Here is a 13,368-nt window from a genome sequence, read left to right as displayed (position 1 = left end):
AAAAATAAATAAACATTAAAAAATTTTTGTAAATAAAAAATAAAGGGGAGGGAATGATGAAAGGTATTCTTGGCAAAAAAATGTGAAGAAATGCCTTAGAAGCTGGAATGCATTTAGCATGGTTACAAAGGAGAGATGGGAGAGGAGTATTTTTATGTGAAAGAAGGTTCTTCTCTAAGAAGACAGAGTGGTGCATTAGACTAAGAATGTCAGATACCAAAGAAATTTAGATTGGTCTTGATAACTGAAAAGATCTTTAACAAAGTAGTCAATGAATTAAGAGTTGTTTTTGGAGGATTAACATGGCACTTAAAGGAAAATTCTGGGAACAGGAAGTCTTTGGGAGAAAATTATAATCATCTACTTATTATATTAAAAAAAAACCAAGAAGTCAGGTTATGGCACCTCAAATGCTGACTGACAAGTTATTGAATAAATGAGTAAATAGATTTGAGAATCACAAATATGTTATGTGATAGGAGAAAGAGAAGGGACTGTTAAGTTACTGTAAAGAAAGACAATAAGATTTAGTGATAAACATTTGATTTTTTTAAATTTTTTTTTAACGTTTATTTATTTTTGAGACAGAGAGAAACACAGCATGAACGGGGGAGGGGCAGAGAGAGAGGGAGACACAGAATCGGAAACAGGCTCCAGGCTCCGAGCCATCAGCCCAGAGCCTGACGCGGGGCTCGAACTCACGGACCGCGAGATTGTGACCTGGCTGAAGTCGGACGCTTAACCGACTGCGCCACCCAGGCGCCCCAACATTTACTTTTTTAAACAGGGAAGATTTTATATGGATTTTTTTATGTTTATATAAAAAAACATAGAAATAGGATTTAGGTTATTTAATCTCATAAAATATCTAAGACTTTCTTTTGAAACTTCCGAATTTTTCCCAATTGCTCAGATTTAATTTCTCCATCCTAGTCCTTAGAACTTTGTAAGCAGTTCTCTTAAAGCTCTTATGCTATGGTCTATATTGTATTATTTTAGTACAAGACTCAAAAGCTTTGGGTTTGGGTTGATAAGAAAATAGTGTTTCCAATAACTTATAAAGAATAACCAGTTTTGCCAAAAAAAAAAAATACATGAGTCTAGTTTAAGATATTGAGAGTTTGAAGTAATTGTAGGACTTTTAGTAAGGGGTGTCTAATCGATAGGCAAAGATAAAGAGTTCAAAACTGAGGATTTGACAAAAGTGTCCCCTTAAGCCATGAAAATATTCAGTTGAGATTCCTGAGAGAAAAGGAAAAAGGTTATACAAAATGAATGTCCACGTTCAGGGAGGGAATGAAGAAAAATGAAGCCAGTGAATTTCCTTTAAAAGAAAATTTCTAAAGTAAAATAAGAACTAGGCCCATGTGGAATCACAGAAACTAAAGGAGGAAAGGAATTTTGGAAGAAGGTAAGAGTAATCCGGGAGAATAATGACTGAAAGAAAGATCTTTGGTTTTGGTATTTAAAAGGTCACTGTTAACTGTTGAAAAAAAAGAAGACCCAGTCCAAGTAGCAACCAAAGTCGGATCAGACTTAAGAAGTAAAGCAAGAAGTAGAGATAGAAAATGGAAGGAGCTTGAAGGTAATATGTTAATTACTGAGTCAAATTTAGAAAGAGATAAGTTACCATAGGGTTAAAAAAGAAGTTAGTGTGTGCCTAGGTGTTAGGAGATCTGAGCAGATTTACAAGGTAAAGAATCCATAAGGAGTAAAAGATTAAAGATGGAACAGGAAATACTGTGCATCAGAGCAGCAGAAAGTTCAAGAAGACATGGGAATTTATGGTACAGAATGACTAGAGGGGGACTAGTCTTGTAAAAGAGGAGATGCGGCTCTTTCTCTGAGATAAGATGGTCCAGGAAGCTATGAATATGTGCTTTGAGCCTGTGAAAAAGATGTGGCTCTGAGTTGTGCAGAGGTGGCAAGGAATAAAAAGAAAGGTAGAGTTCCATTTATGGAAAGAAGTTAGCCCTTGAGAAGGATAGAACTGTGAGAAAAGACTCTGGAGGCAAGATAAAACAGGATTGGGGCAAGTTTAAACCATGAAGACCTTATAATGAGCTTATAAATGAGTAAGTTTTAAACTCAAGGCACAATTTTTTGCTTTCTCCAGCAATGCTCAGAAGACTGAGTGAATGTGGATGTGACTCAGGATGTGGGGGGCAGCATAATTAAAGGCCCCAGTGAGATTTGGTGTGGGGGGTTGGGGAGTAAGAGGAAATGGAATAAGGCCAAAAATGGCATTAACTCAAAAGCTAGAAAGGATTGCTTTCTGTTAAAATGAAAGATGAAAATAGAATTCTTTTAAACATTGTCAACACCCAGTTTCTAATCTTTAATTTTCTAGCTTTATAATGGCATTTCCTTTTTGGTCAGTCTGAAAAGATTTTAATGATACTTTTGTTATATGCTAATTAAAATGGTTTTCATTGCAAATTGCAATGTTTTGATTGATCAAAAGCAGATATTGTGCTGACGTATGCAACAAATGGGCATTTTCAAACATTCCCAGACAATATTCTTCAAATTAGGTCTTTCATATATCTGGACATATTGCAAATAGTATGACAAGACCATGAAGATCAATTAGAATGGAAACTTAGAATTTAAAATACTGATTTTGAAAAAAATAATCTCCCATGGCCTAAAGAACCTACTAAAAGTGTTCTATAATGAGCTAAATATTGCAAAATGTTCTTCCATTTGATTTATTCTGTTGTATTCTGAATTGGGCTGGTTTCTCATCTTCCCCATGCTTTCAGTGGAGCTGATCCAAGCACAGAGTCTTCTTTAACATTGGAAGGGACTTTGCATTTGGATCTCATCCACAAGGATTCAAAGCTAGATGGAACACTGGTTCTTTGAAATGAAATGACTGTGGATCTTAAGTCCCTGACATTTGAAAAAAAACCTGGTTGATTCGTGTTGAGATCTGAGTTCAGTGACGAATACATATTTTGAGTATTGGGGCCTCCTTGTCGTTAAACATTTTTTTTTTAAATGAACAGTTGAATGAGGTGCAAAGTTTAAGCACAAATAAGAATGAAAAAAAACACATAGAAATCATATGTGTGTTCTCTTTCTTTTTCCCTCCTTGAATGCTGAGTTCAGACTAGTTGAGGCTATTGAAGACAAATCTTTGTTGAATTAATGGAGACAGGAGGAAGAATCATTTAGAAAATCAGAGGTTCTTAGAGCCAGAAAGGATCCTACAGATTATGTCACCATTCCTTATGAATTTTGTATATCAGGAAAACTGTGACTTCAAAAATAACATGATATGTCTAGGTTTACACACCTATTTACTGAATAATCCAGGACAATCCACCAGAACTGTCAGTTTAGTTAGCTAACTTTCCATTGCATCATGCTGCCTCTTAGAAGTTTCTCTTAACCCAAATAATTTATTAATTGGATATCTTTCCATAGAGAGTATAGATTTTTCTTGTAGCAATAGCATTAGGATTCTAGGGTAATTTATTTCTCTCTCTATAGGAATCAGCTACATTTAAAGTATTCAACTAAAATAATTTCTAATAGTTATCTTTGAAAGTGATTCCAGTTTTTCATAGTCTTCATAGTTTTAAAAGAGATTTTTATGTTTTTAGAGAAGTTTTAGGTTGACAAAATTTTTGAGAGGAAGGTAGAAAGATTTTCCATATGCCACCTGTCCCCACACACTCATAGCCTCTCCCATTATTAACATCACTCACCAGAACGGTACCTTTTTTTTTAGCTAAAGATGAACCAACATGAACATATCATAATCACCCAAAGTCCATAGTTTACCATAAGGTTCACTCTTGGTGATGTAAATCATGTGGGTTTGGAGAAATGTATAATGATGTGTCTCTTATCATTATAATATCATACAGAGTATTTTCAGTGCCCTAAAAATCCTCTGTGTTCTGCCTGTTTATCCCCCCACCCCCACCCCTTGTTGGCAACCACTGATCTCTTTATTGTCTTCATGGCTTTGTGTTTTTCAGAATGTCATATAGTTGTAACCGCATAGTATGTAGCCTTTTTAGTTTGGCTTTTATCACTTCATAATGTGCATTAAGTTTCCTCTATGTCTTTTAATGGTCCGTTAGCTCATTTCTTTCCAGTGCTGAAAAATACTCTATTGTTTAGATATATCACAGTTTATTTATCCATTAATCTATTAAATGACATCTTAATTGCTCCCAAGTTTGGCAATTAAGAATAAAGCTACTATAAACATCCTTATGCAGGTTTTTGTATAGGTATAACTTTTCAATTCCTTTGGGTAAATGCCAAGGAGTATGATTGCTGGATCATAAGGTAACAGTATGTTAAGTTTTGTAAGAAACCGCTAAACTTGTTTCCAAGGTGGCTGTGCCATGTTGCACTCCCACCAGCAGTGAATGAGCATTCCTGTTGCTCCACATCCTCTCCAGCATTTGGTGTCATCAGTGCTCTGGGTTGTGGCCATTCTTACAGGTGTGTGGTATCTTATCATTGTTTTAATTTGCATTTCCTTGATGATCTATCATGTGGAGCATCTTTTCATATGCTTATTTGCCATTTGTATGTCTTCTTTGGCAGTAGGCTTTATTTAAAAAAAAAATGTATTTGTACATAGGAAAACAGTTTTTGGTGGAGCATAAAGAGTCCCAGGACAGGCATCAGTAGATTTGGTCTTGTCATGGATCTGCTGTCTACAAGCTGTGTGATGCAAGATCCAGCCTTCTTGAGCTCATGTTCATTGGCTGTAAATGAAGAATGATAAAGTTCTTCTAGCCCACTTTGATGTAGGGATGAATCTTATAAGATGTTATATTTCAAAGTTCTTGAAAAATGCCTAGGTAAACTGATAACACCTCTTCCTAATTATTTAGCTCTTCTCTTATGTAGTATTCCATGGATATTAAGAGTAGTTGGTGACCACTCTCTATATATTTGAAGATTCTCAATCTCATTTTAAACATTTCTCTTCTATCAATTGCATTCTTGTCTAGGTACCTGGAAAACATCTTATAAGAAAGAAAAATTCAGTGGTACTTCTGCAAGAGACTCTGTATGGGAAATAGCATATGGCAACCTGATTTCAGCATGCTGAGATGCCAAAGAATATTAGAAGTCTATGGGAAATCACAGAGGCTTCGAAGTGTCTGTATCCTGACCACTGAGCTAAAGTGACCCCTGAATCAAAATCTTGTCACTTGTGACAATGTGGATGGACCTTGAAGGCAAATGTTAAGTGACATAAGTCAGATAGAGGACAAATACTATACGATCTCACTTATTTGTAGAATCTAAAAAGACCATATTCTACACTTGATCTTAGCCAAAAGGCCGAGAAACGATAAAAAAAAAAAAACCCATATTCATTAGAAGCAAAGATCAGACTTGTGGTTGCCAGAGGTGGAGGTGGAAGGGGTGGAGGGGTGGGGGGGTGGAAGAATTTTGTAAAGATGGGCAAAAGGCACAAATTTATGCTAATTAGATAATTAACTTATGGGGAGATAATGTGCAACATGGTAATTATAATTAATAATAATATGTTGTATATTTGATAGTTTCTAAGTAAGTATATACTAAAAATTCTTATCACACGGAAAAAATTGTAACTAGATGAGGTGATGAATGTTAACTAATTGTGATAATTCGTTTATAATATATGCATATAAAACATTATGTTGTACATCTTAAGCTTATACATTGTAAAAGTAAAGGTACTTTCCATCTAGACCATGATAGGGCCTAAAAGGAGAATCTAGCCAGAGGGTGGAAGGCTAAACTATGTTTCAATTCTCTTGCAGTTGGTATGTTGCAGCTTTCATGGCCACAGGGCAAATGGCACATGCAATTTTTATTGTCATTTCCCCATTCTCTAGGAGTCAAATTACATGGTTTTCTTTTGATGTCTTCACTAGGGCTCTCTACATACTGGCCAATCTGTCAGATGTGTAAAAATCCCCTAAATTCAACACGAAAGATGGACATTGACACAATCTGACAGGACTCCACATTTAATTAGGCACACGTTCCCACTGAACAATCATAAAGGAGCTCACACACTTTAAACAGTTAACACTTCGTGTTTAAGGCAGTATGAGGTCTCAGGCTTGCCACCGTTTATTTACACAATGAATACTTTTGAGACCAATTGAAATGAGATGTATATGGAGAAGTATAAAGAAATGCTGTGCACAGGTCTATAAATAATCTAAGTAGAATTCAGTTCCTCAACAGATAACATCTGAACTCTTATAGAGTTTGGTTTTCTTAATTCCTCTCCTAAAATTCCATGGAAAATACTCCACAGATTTACAGACAATGTGAATCTGCTTTAAAATACACTGACCTAGAGAAAAAAGTGAAGAAAAACAAATTCCAGGTATAGGTGGATGAACTCTTCTCCAAGAGTGAACAATCATCCCTGGTTGAGGGGCTTGTCAGTGTCCCATGAGTCTAGAAAGTCCCCAGCCTCTAGAGTTGCTTGAATCATCAACTCCAGACTTGGATGCTAAATGCATTAATGTCTTGTCTTCCTTTTTGCATCATTTCTTTCTTCTTTATCCTGGAAGAAAGCAGTGACCTATGATCTATCACTTTCCAGGTTTTTTGGAACAGTTCCTAGAGTCAGCACCTCTTTCTCAAATGCTTCTTATAACCCAAGAAGGAAGGAGATGTTCTTTGCAACTAGTGAGAAATGACTTCTTGAGCAGAGGACTATCACTGCCTTTAACTCTGCCTACACATTCAGGAAAGCCACATAACACAGTAAAATGGAGTTGTGAGTTGGAAGTTTAAAAATTCATTTATTCCAATTCAAATTAAATTGAGAACAAAAGTAATGTGTTCGTTTGATTTTCACTTTGAAAATGAGGAAGGTCGAAAATGAAAAAAATTTTTTTTTGCTCTAACATGAGTCTTCAAAGACACTTGACATATAAGTTAGAGTTAGAAATAAATGCATAAATATGGAAATAATCTAAAGTAAAATTATACATTAGGGAAGCTGTCTTTTAGGTGTTTTCTCTTTGAAGTCACTACCTAAAATCCTTTCAAAAAAATATAATTTATTGGACACCTAGAGTTACACCCTGCAGTAATCCTTGGAGCTTAAACTTTTGATAAACAGACAAAAAATAAACCAACTCATGAATGCCTGATTCTGCTGCCATCTTCCCTTCCCTTTTCCAAATAAAAATGAATCTGCCCAGGTCCCTTTGGGGTAGATCATTCCCTTCTGCTAAGTGTGTCCTTTTTGGTAGCACACTTAGATTTTTAAAAATAATTCCTTGGGATGCCTGGGTGATTCAGTCGGTTGAGCGTCCGACTTTGGCTCAGGTCATGATCTCGCTGTCTGTGAGTTCCAGCCCTGCGTCGGGCTCTGTGCTGACAGTTCGGAGCCTGGAGCCTGCTTCGAATTCTGTGTCTCCTTCTCCCTCTGCCCTTACCCCACTCATGCTCTGTCTCTCTCTGTCTCAGAAATATTAGAAAAAATTTAAAAAAATAATTCTTTGACGTTAAAAAATGAGAATTTAATGACTCTGGAAGAGCAGTGGGGAAGATACAAAAGACTGAATGGATTAATAAAAAAATGAATGAATTGGCAAATTCAAAACATATTTTTTGAACATCTTCTATGTTCCAGGCACTGGAACTACTAAAAAGAACAAAGCATATATGGCTCATAGATTCACGACACACAGTCTATTGATGATCAATAATGCCAGGATAGCAAAGTATTTCTCTGCCCTGAGTAGCCCATGGAAATTAGAGATAATTGCCTCCTCTCCAGTCACATAAGCGATTCTCTTGCACTGTCCATCTCATTTGAAGTAGATCATCTCATGCTTCTTGTTATAATAATTTATAAACATGTTTTAGCCATTCTCTACTTTATTTTTCTTTCACTTGATTTTAGGTTCTTTTGAGAACAGAAACAGGGTCTTATTTGTCTTTACATTATTTACAATAACTATAGCTCCATAGAATATTTTTAAGAAATTTAATTTGTTTTCTTCTGGTTCAGAAGAATGATCAAGAACAAATAGAAGGCAGAATTTTTCTTTTATTTACCTTCTTTATTTTTTTCATTTTCTTTTTTAAAATGAGAATACTTAAGTTCTACTCTCTCAGCAAATGTCAATTACACAATACAGCGTTATCAACTATAGTCGCCATGCTATACATTCAGTTTCAGACCTTATCACAGAAAGCTTGTATCCTTTTACCAACTTCTCCATTTCCCTCACTCTTCACCTCCTGGCAACCACCATTCTACTCTTCTTTCTACAGATTTGACTTTTTTTTTAATACTATGCATTATTTGTCTTTGCCTGGCTTATTTCACTTAGCATAATGCCCTCTAGGTTCATCCAGGTTGTTGCACATAGCAGCATTTCCTTCTTTTTAAGGGTTGAATAATATTCCACCGTGTACATATATCCCATATTTCCTTCATTCATTCATCTGCTGACCAACCCTTAGGCTGAGATGATCATGTGATTTTTATGCTTCATTTTGTGAATGTGGTGTATCACATGTATTAATTTGTGTATGGTGAAACATCTTTGCATCCCAGGAGTAAAACTCACTTAATTGTGGTGTATGATCCTTTTAATGTATGGTTAAATTTGGTGTGCTAATGTTTTGTTGATGATTTTTACGTCTATATTCATCAGGGATATTAGCGTATAATTTCTAGAAAAAGTGTGTTTTTTAATTTGGAAGCTTTCAGCACCTAAACTTAAAGTTCAGATTTTAGAAATCCCTAATTAGTTTCAAAAGAAAAGTTAGAACTGAATAAGCTGAAATATTTCATGGTGTATAATTTTCAGATACTACATAGTTCCTGAGTTGTACTTATTTAATTCTGATAGTCCTTTTGGTATAATGCTAAAATTTTCAGACTTCAGCCCAGGAATCCTAGACAGAAAAGCTGGTAAATACACAAATGTTGCATTAGTTCAGAGTGCTTAAATCTATTCCAGAATGGTACCACCAGGAACACAGGTACAGTATGAGATTTTTTTTTTCCCATAGAGACGATAGTATTTGGTTGCAGTAGTGATATCTCCTAACCACAGCTGTCCAAGTAAGCACTGATGTCCACGAGTAAATGTTGACATGGACAAACACATTTGCGTAAGCAGAGCAGCAGTGATTACTAAATTGTTATAAAAATTTCACGTTGTCACAGAAAACAGAATCGGGATTTAAGTTTCATCGTTTGTGCCCTGCATTTCCTTTTTTCTTCACAGTTTTATCTCATTCCCATAACCACAGCATATTTTCCCCTTTTAGAGTTGGAGTTGGCATATCTTGTCCCCTCCCTCTCACTTCCTTCCGTGCTGTCAGTGCAGAGCCCAATGTGGGGCTCAATCCCACAAACTATGCCATCATGACCTGAACTGAAATCAAGAGTCAGTCACTAACTGACTGAGCCACGCAGGCACCCCTAAAATAGAATTACAAAATTTTAAAAAAGGAATCAATCATAATTTAAGAATTATGGCCACATAACTAGGAGGCCATATTTTGTCATGTTAAATAATGCAGAATCTGTATCCAAGTTCAGGCCTCACTGTGCTTTGGTTCTACATTTATAATAACGAGTTGTTATAAGGACTGGATACAGTTTTTATGTGTAAAACATAGCCTAAAAAGCATTAGAAATAGCTACGATTGGGGATCCTGGTTGGCTTGGTTAAGTGCCCTATTCTTGATTTAGGCTCAGTTCATGATCTCGTGATTCATGAGATCAAGCCTCTCCTCGATCGGCACTAGCAGTGCAGAGCCTGCTTGGGATTCTCTCTCTCCCATTCTCTCTCTCTCTCTCTCTCTCTCTCTCAAAATGAATAAAGTTTTAAAAAAGGAAGAAATAGCTATGATTATTGCCAATGTGAAAATGAGTACATGTTGGTTTCTAAAGTGGGGTGTATACCTCAAATATCATTTTAAATAAAGAGGATTAGTACCAAGATCAAGCAGAAATGAATGATGCAAAATGACACTGTGACAGTATTTGGTGTGCCCTCCTACCGTCTCTGAGGATGGAAAAGAAAGCTGTACATAAACTAGGATTGAGTGTATATACCTCAGGGAATGTTGATGTCACCCTTATTTTGGTTGCAGATGATCTTTTTAGGAGTAATTTATTGGCAGATCAAGAGATAAGTACAAAATAGATCTTCAATGATTTGAGTTTAAGATATTTGTACTGGGAAGATATTCAAAGCATGTTATTCATTAACTACTCACCCCAGCTATCCTTGGAGAATAATGTTATTTGAAACAGATACAAAACCTGCAGTCAATTCATAATTCCCACAGAATAGATAGATTTTAGTTGCCAGGACATTTTAGTCACCTTTGGTTTAATAGGCCTTGGGTTTTCTTTTCTCTGTCAAATTTATTTTTCCAAGGTGGGACAAAAATTAGCTTTGTGACATCTCTTTACAGTTTATATGAGTTTCTAGTAGAACATATCCTAAAAGTGTTTATTTAATAAATACTTGTTGCAAATGCTGAGAGACTGACTTTAGTCACCATTTATTAATGAGCTACAGCTTTCTCTGTCATCAGATTCCAGTATCTGTATGCGGCTTTATATACTATATTCATTTAAGTTATGTTTGATGTTTGAAAATGAATAAATCTTCAGTTAGTGTTATAAATTAGGTCAAAATTTAACAAAATCTTTAAAATTTTCTTAGTCTTTGCAAATCCTGGAATATAAAATCTCTGACAAGTTTGGGAAATTTTGCTGAACAATAGGTAATAAAAATCAAAGTAGGCTTTTATTTAAAGGTACCAAGTTGAACACATACAAAAACTGCCAATGCCTCCCCAAAAAACTGCTTAAATGACAGGATATTAAGAAAAGGATGAAGGGTGGATAAAAACTGCTTAAATGACAGGATATTAAGAAAAGGATGAAGGATGAGCACCTGGGTGGCTCAGTCGGTTAAATGCCCAATTTTGGCTCAGGTCATGATCCCACAGTTTGTGAGTTTTGAGTCCTGCGTCGGGCTCTGTGCTGACAACTCAGCGTCTGGAGCCTGCTTCAGATTCTGTGTCTCCCTCTCTCTCTGCCCTATCCTGCTTGCATTCTGTTTCTCTCTCCCAAAAATAAATAAACATTAAAAAAATTTTAAAGAAAAGGATGAAGGTATTAGGTTAAAAAAGAGATATAAATCAAAATGCATACAAATCCAAACAGGAGAACAGACAACAGCAACAAAATGTTGGAGGCTGGAAGGATGGGGTTGGTAATTCTCTAAAGACCATAAGCCAGCAGGGAAGCAGTCAAAAACTAATTAAGTACACAAGGAATCTCACAAATAGGGGTGAATTGGGGGCTAAAAACAGGAAAGTTGGTTTAAGGTCTGTTTAGGACAGAGTCAGACTATAGCACCTCTACTGCTCTATGTAGAAAGAGATCATCTTGTCCCAGAGTGTGATGTATATGTTTATTTTTTGAATACACATATGTACATTCATTCTTTGGAGATGGTCAAAGCAGAAGGTCTCTGGGCTAAAAGACAGCTATAAAGTGAGGACACTTGTTAAAAAGAGGGTGATTGAGGGAATGTTGGAACAGGAAGTCTCCAGACATCCTCCTAACTCAGCAACCAGAACTCTGGCAGCCATCTCCTAGACAGGATAGGAAGAGCCTTCCCAGGGCAATCTGTTAACCCAACGTGCGATGAAAAAGGCCTAGTGATATTGCCTTTGGGGTCTCCCCAAATAAAGAACTAACATAGATCACTCATAGTACATTTTACTATTAGCAAGTCTATCCAGCAGTACTGCACTGCCAATCAGTTTTTTGGTTCAATTTTAAATTTGTACCAAAAACTGCGAGGATGTGTGGTAGGCATCTGAGGAAAGCCTTTAGTATTAAAGAAAGCCCCAAATCAGCCAACCAATGAGCAGAAACAATTCAGAGGAAAGAACTATTCGGGGAGAAAAAATCTTGACATCCTCAAGGAAGACATCCTCAATGGAACCTTTGGGAAAAAAGAAAACACCACCAAGAAAGGACTCTTCAGGGAATAAAAGAGAGCTCTTGGAAGCTAAGGAATTCTATAGCAAAATAATTAATAATAATAATAACGCAAAAAATTAGAAAAATGTAATAAAATGGGGAGATAAAGTTGAGGGAATCTTTACAAACTGAAAACAAAACAATAAAAAAATGGAAAACAGGAGAGAGATGATTAAAAAAAATTAAAGGACCTGTCCAAGATTTATCTGAATAAAAGGAATTTCAGAAGGAGTAAAAGGGAAGAAATTATCAAGAAAATAATTGAAGAAAATGTTCAAGCAATAGAAGAATCCACCATTATCTATCATAATGAATGAAAACCACATACCTAAATACATTGTTAAGAATTTTCAAAAGTGAGGCAAGGTGAAAATCCCAAATTCTTCCAGAAAGGAAAACAAACAAAAAACAAGAATAGTTTTTACATAAATAACCAAGGATGAAAATAGCATTGGACTTCTCAACAGCTCTACTAAAAGACAGAGCATAATGGAACAAGGGTTTCAAAATTCTGAGGCAAAATGATTTTCAAACTGCAATTCTCTTTCAAATTAATAAGCCTATTTTTATTTATTCATTAACAATTAAATTAATACATGTATTTTCAAACATGCACATTGTAGGAAGTTCAATCTCCCATGTGTCTTTTTTGATGAAGTTACCAGACTGTGCCACACCAAACTAAGGAGAAACATAATAAAGGGAAAGACATGGGCTCAGAAACAGATGCAGTATTTGGTGAGCCGTGCTGGTGTGAGAGATCCCAAAGATGGCTGCTGTGCAGCTGGCCCCACAGCAGCTTCCGGACTGGACCAGGTCAGAGGGCACTCACAAACACTACCTCGGTAAGATGAAAATCAGAGAACAGCTAATGTGATTAAAATATCAACTGGAGATGATGCAACTATGGAAAGTTTGTGGCTGGAGAAGCAATAAATAGAAAGAATATAAAAATAACAACCAATTATTAACTCAGGGAACATAAAAGATGCAGGAAAGGGAAATTAATACTAGTGCACTGCATAGCTCCACAGTGAATTGTGTTTACATATTTATAACGGTATATGGAGCTAGTATTTTACCTAACCAAATCTTTAGTATTAGGAGGATGTGTATTAGGGAACACGTGTGTGTATTTGGGAGATGGCAGTGATGGTTTTGGTGCCATGAGGTGACAAATCTCAAGCCTCATCTTCCACGGATGCTAACGGCTGAAAAATTAAGATCTCAAAATATAAGCAAGTTATATACAGAAATAGAGGTAAATACCAAAAAGGTTAGCTGTTGACATTGGAAAGAATTGCCTTTCAAAAGTTGAAAATTTGGTGATGGACTAG

At 35.9% G+C, this 13,368-nt stretch overlaps 1 protein-coding gene and 1 non-coding gene across 4 annotated transcripts in view; both read right to left on the bottom strand.

Moving 5' to 3' along the window:
• The window catches only part of GREM2 (gremlin 2, DAN family BMP antagonist), a 112,425-nt gene that overhangs the window by 53,073 nt on the left and 45,984 nt on the right, over positions 1–13,368 (bottom strand). The window lies entirely within an intron of this gene.
• LOC111558470 lies at positions 5,136–5,334 on the bottom strand. The gene has a single exon (XR_002739374.2). It is a non-coding gene; the product is annotated as a U2 spliceosomal RNA (small nuclear RNA).

Source organism: Felis catus, chromosome F1, assembly GCF_018350175.1.
Source record: "Felis catus isolate Fca126 chromosome F1, F.catus_Fca126_mat1.0, whole genome shotgun sequence".
In the NCBI taxonomy this organism is placed as follows: domain Eukaryota; kingdom Metazoa; phylum Chordata; class Mammalia; order Carnivora; family Felidae; genus Felis; species Felis catus.
This window is presented reverse-complemented; position numbering and strand designations above follow the sequence as displayed.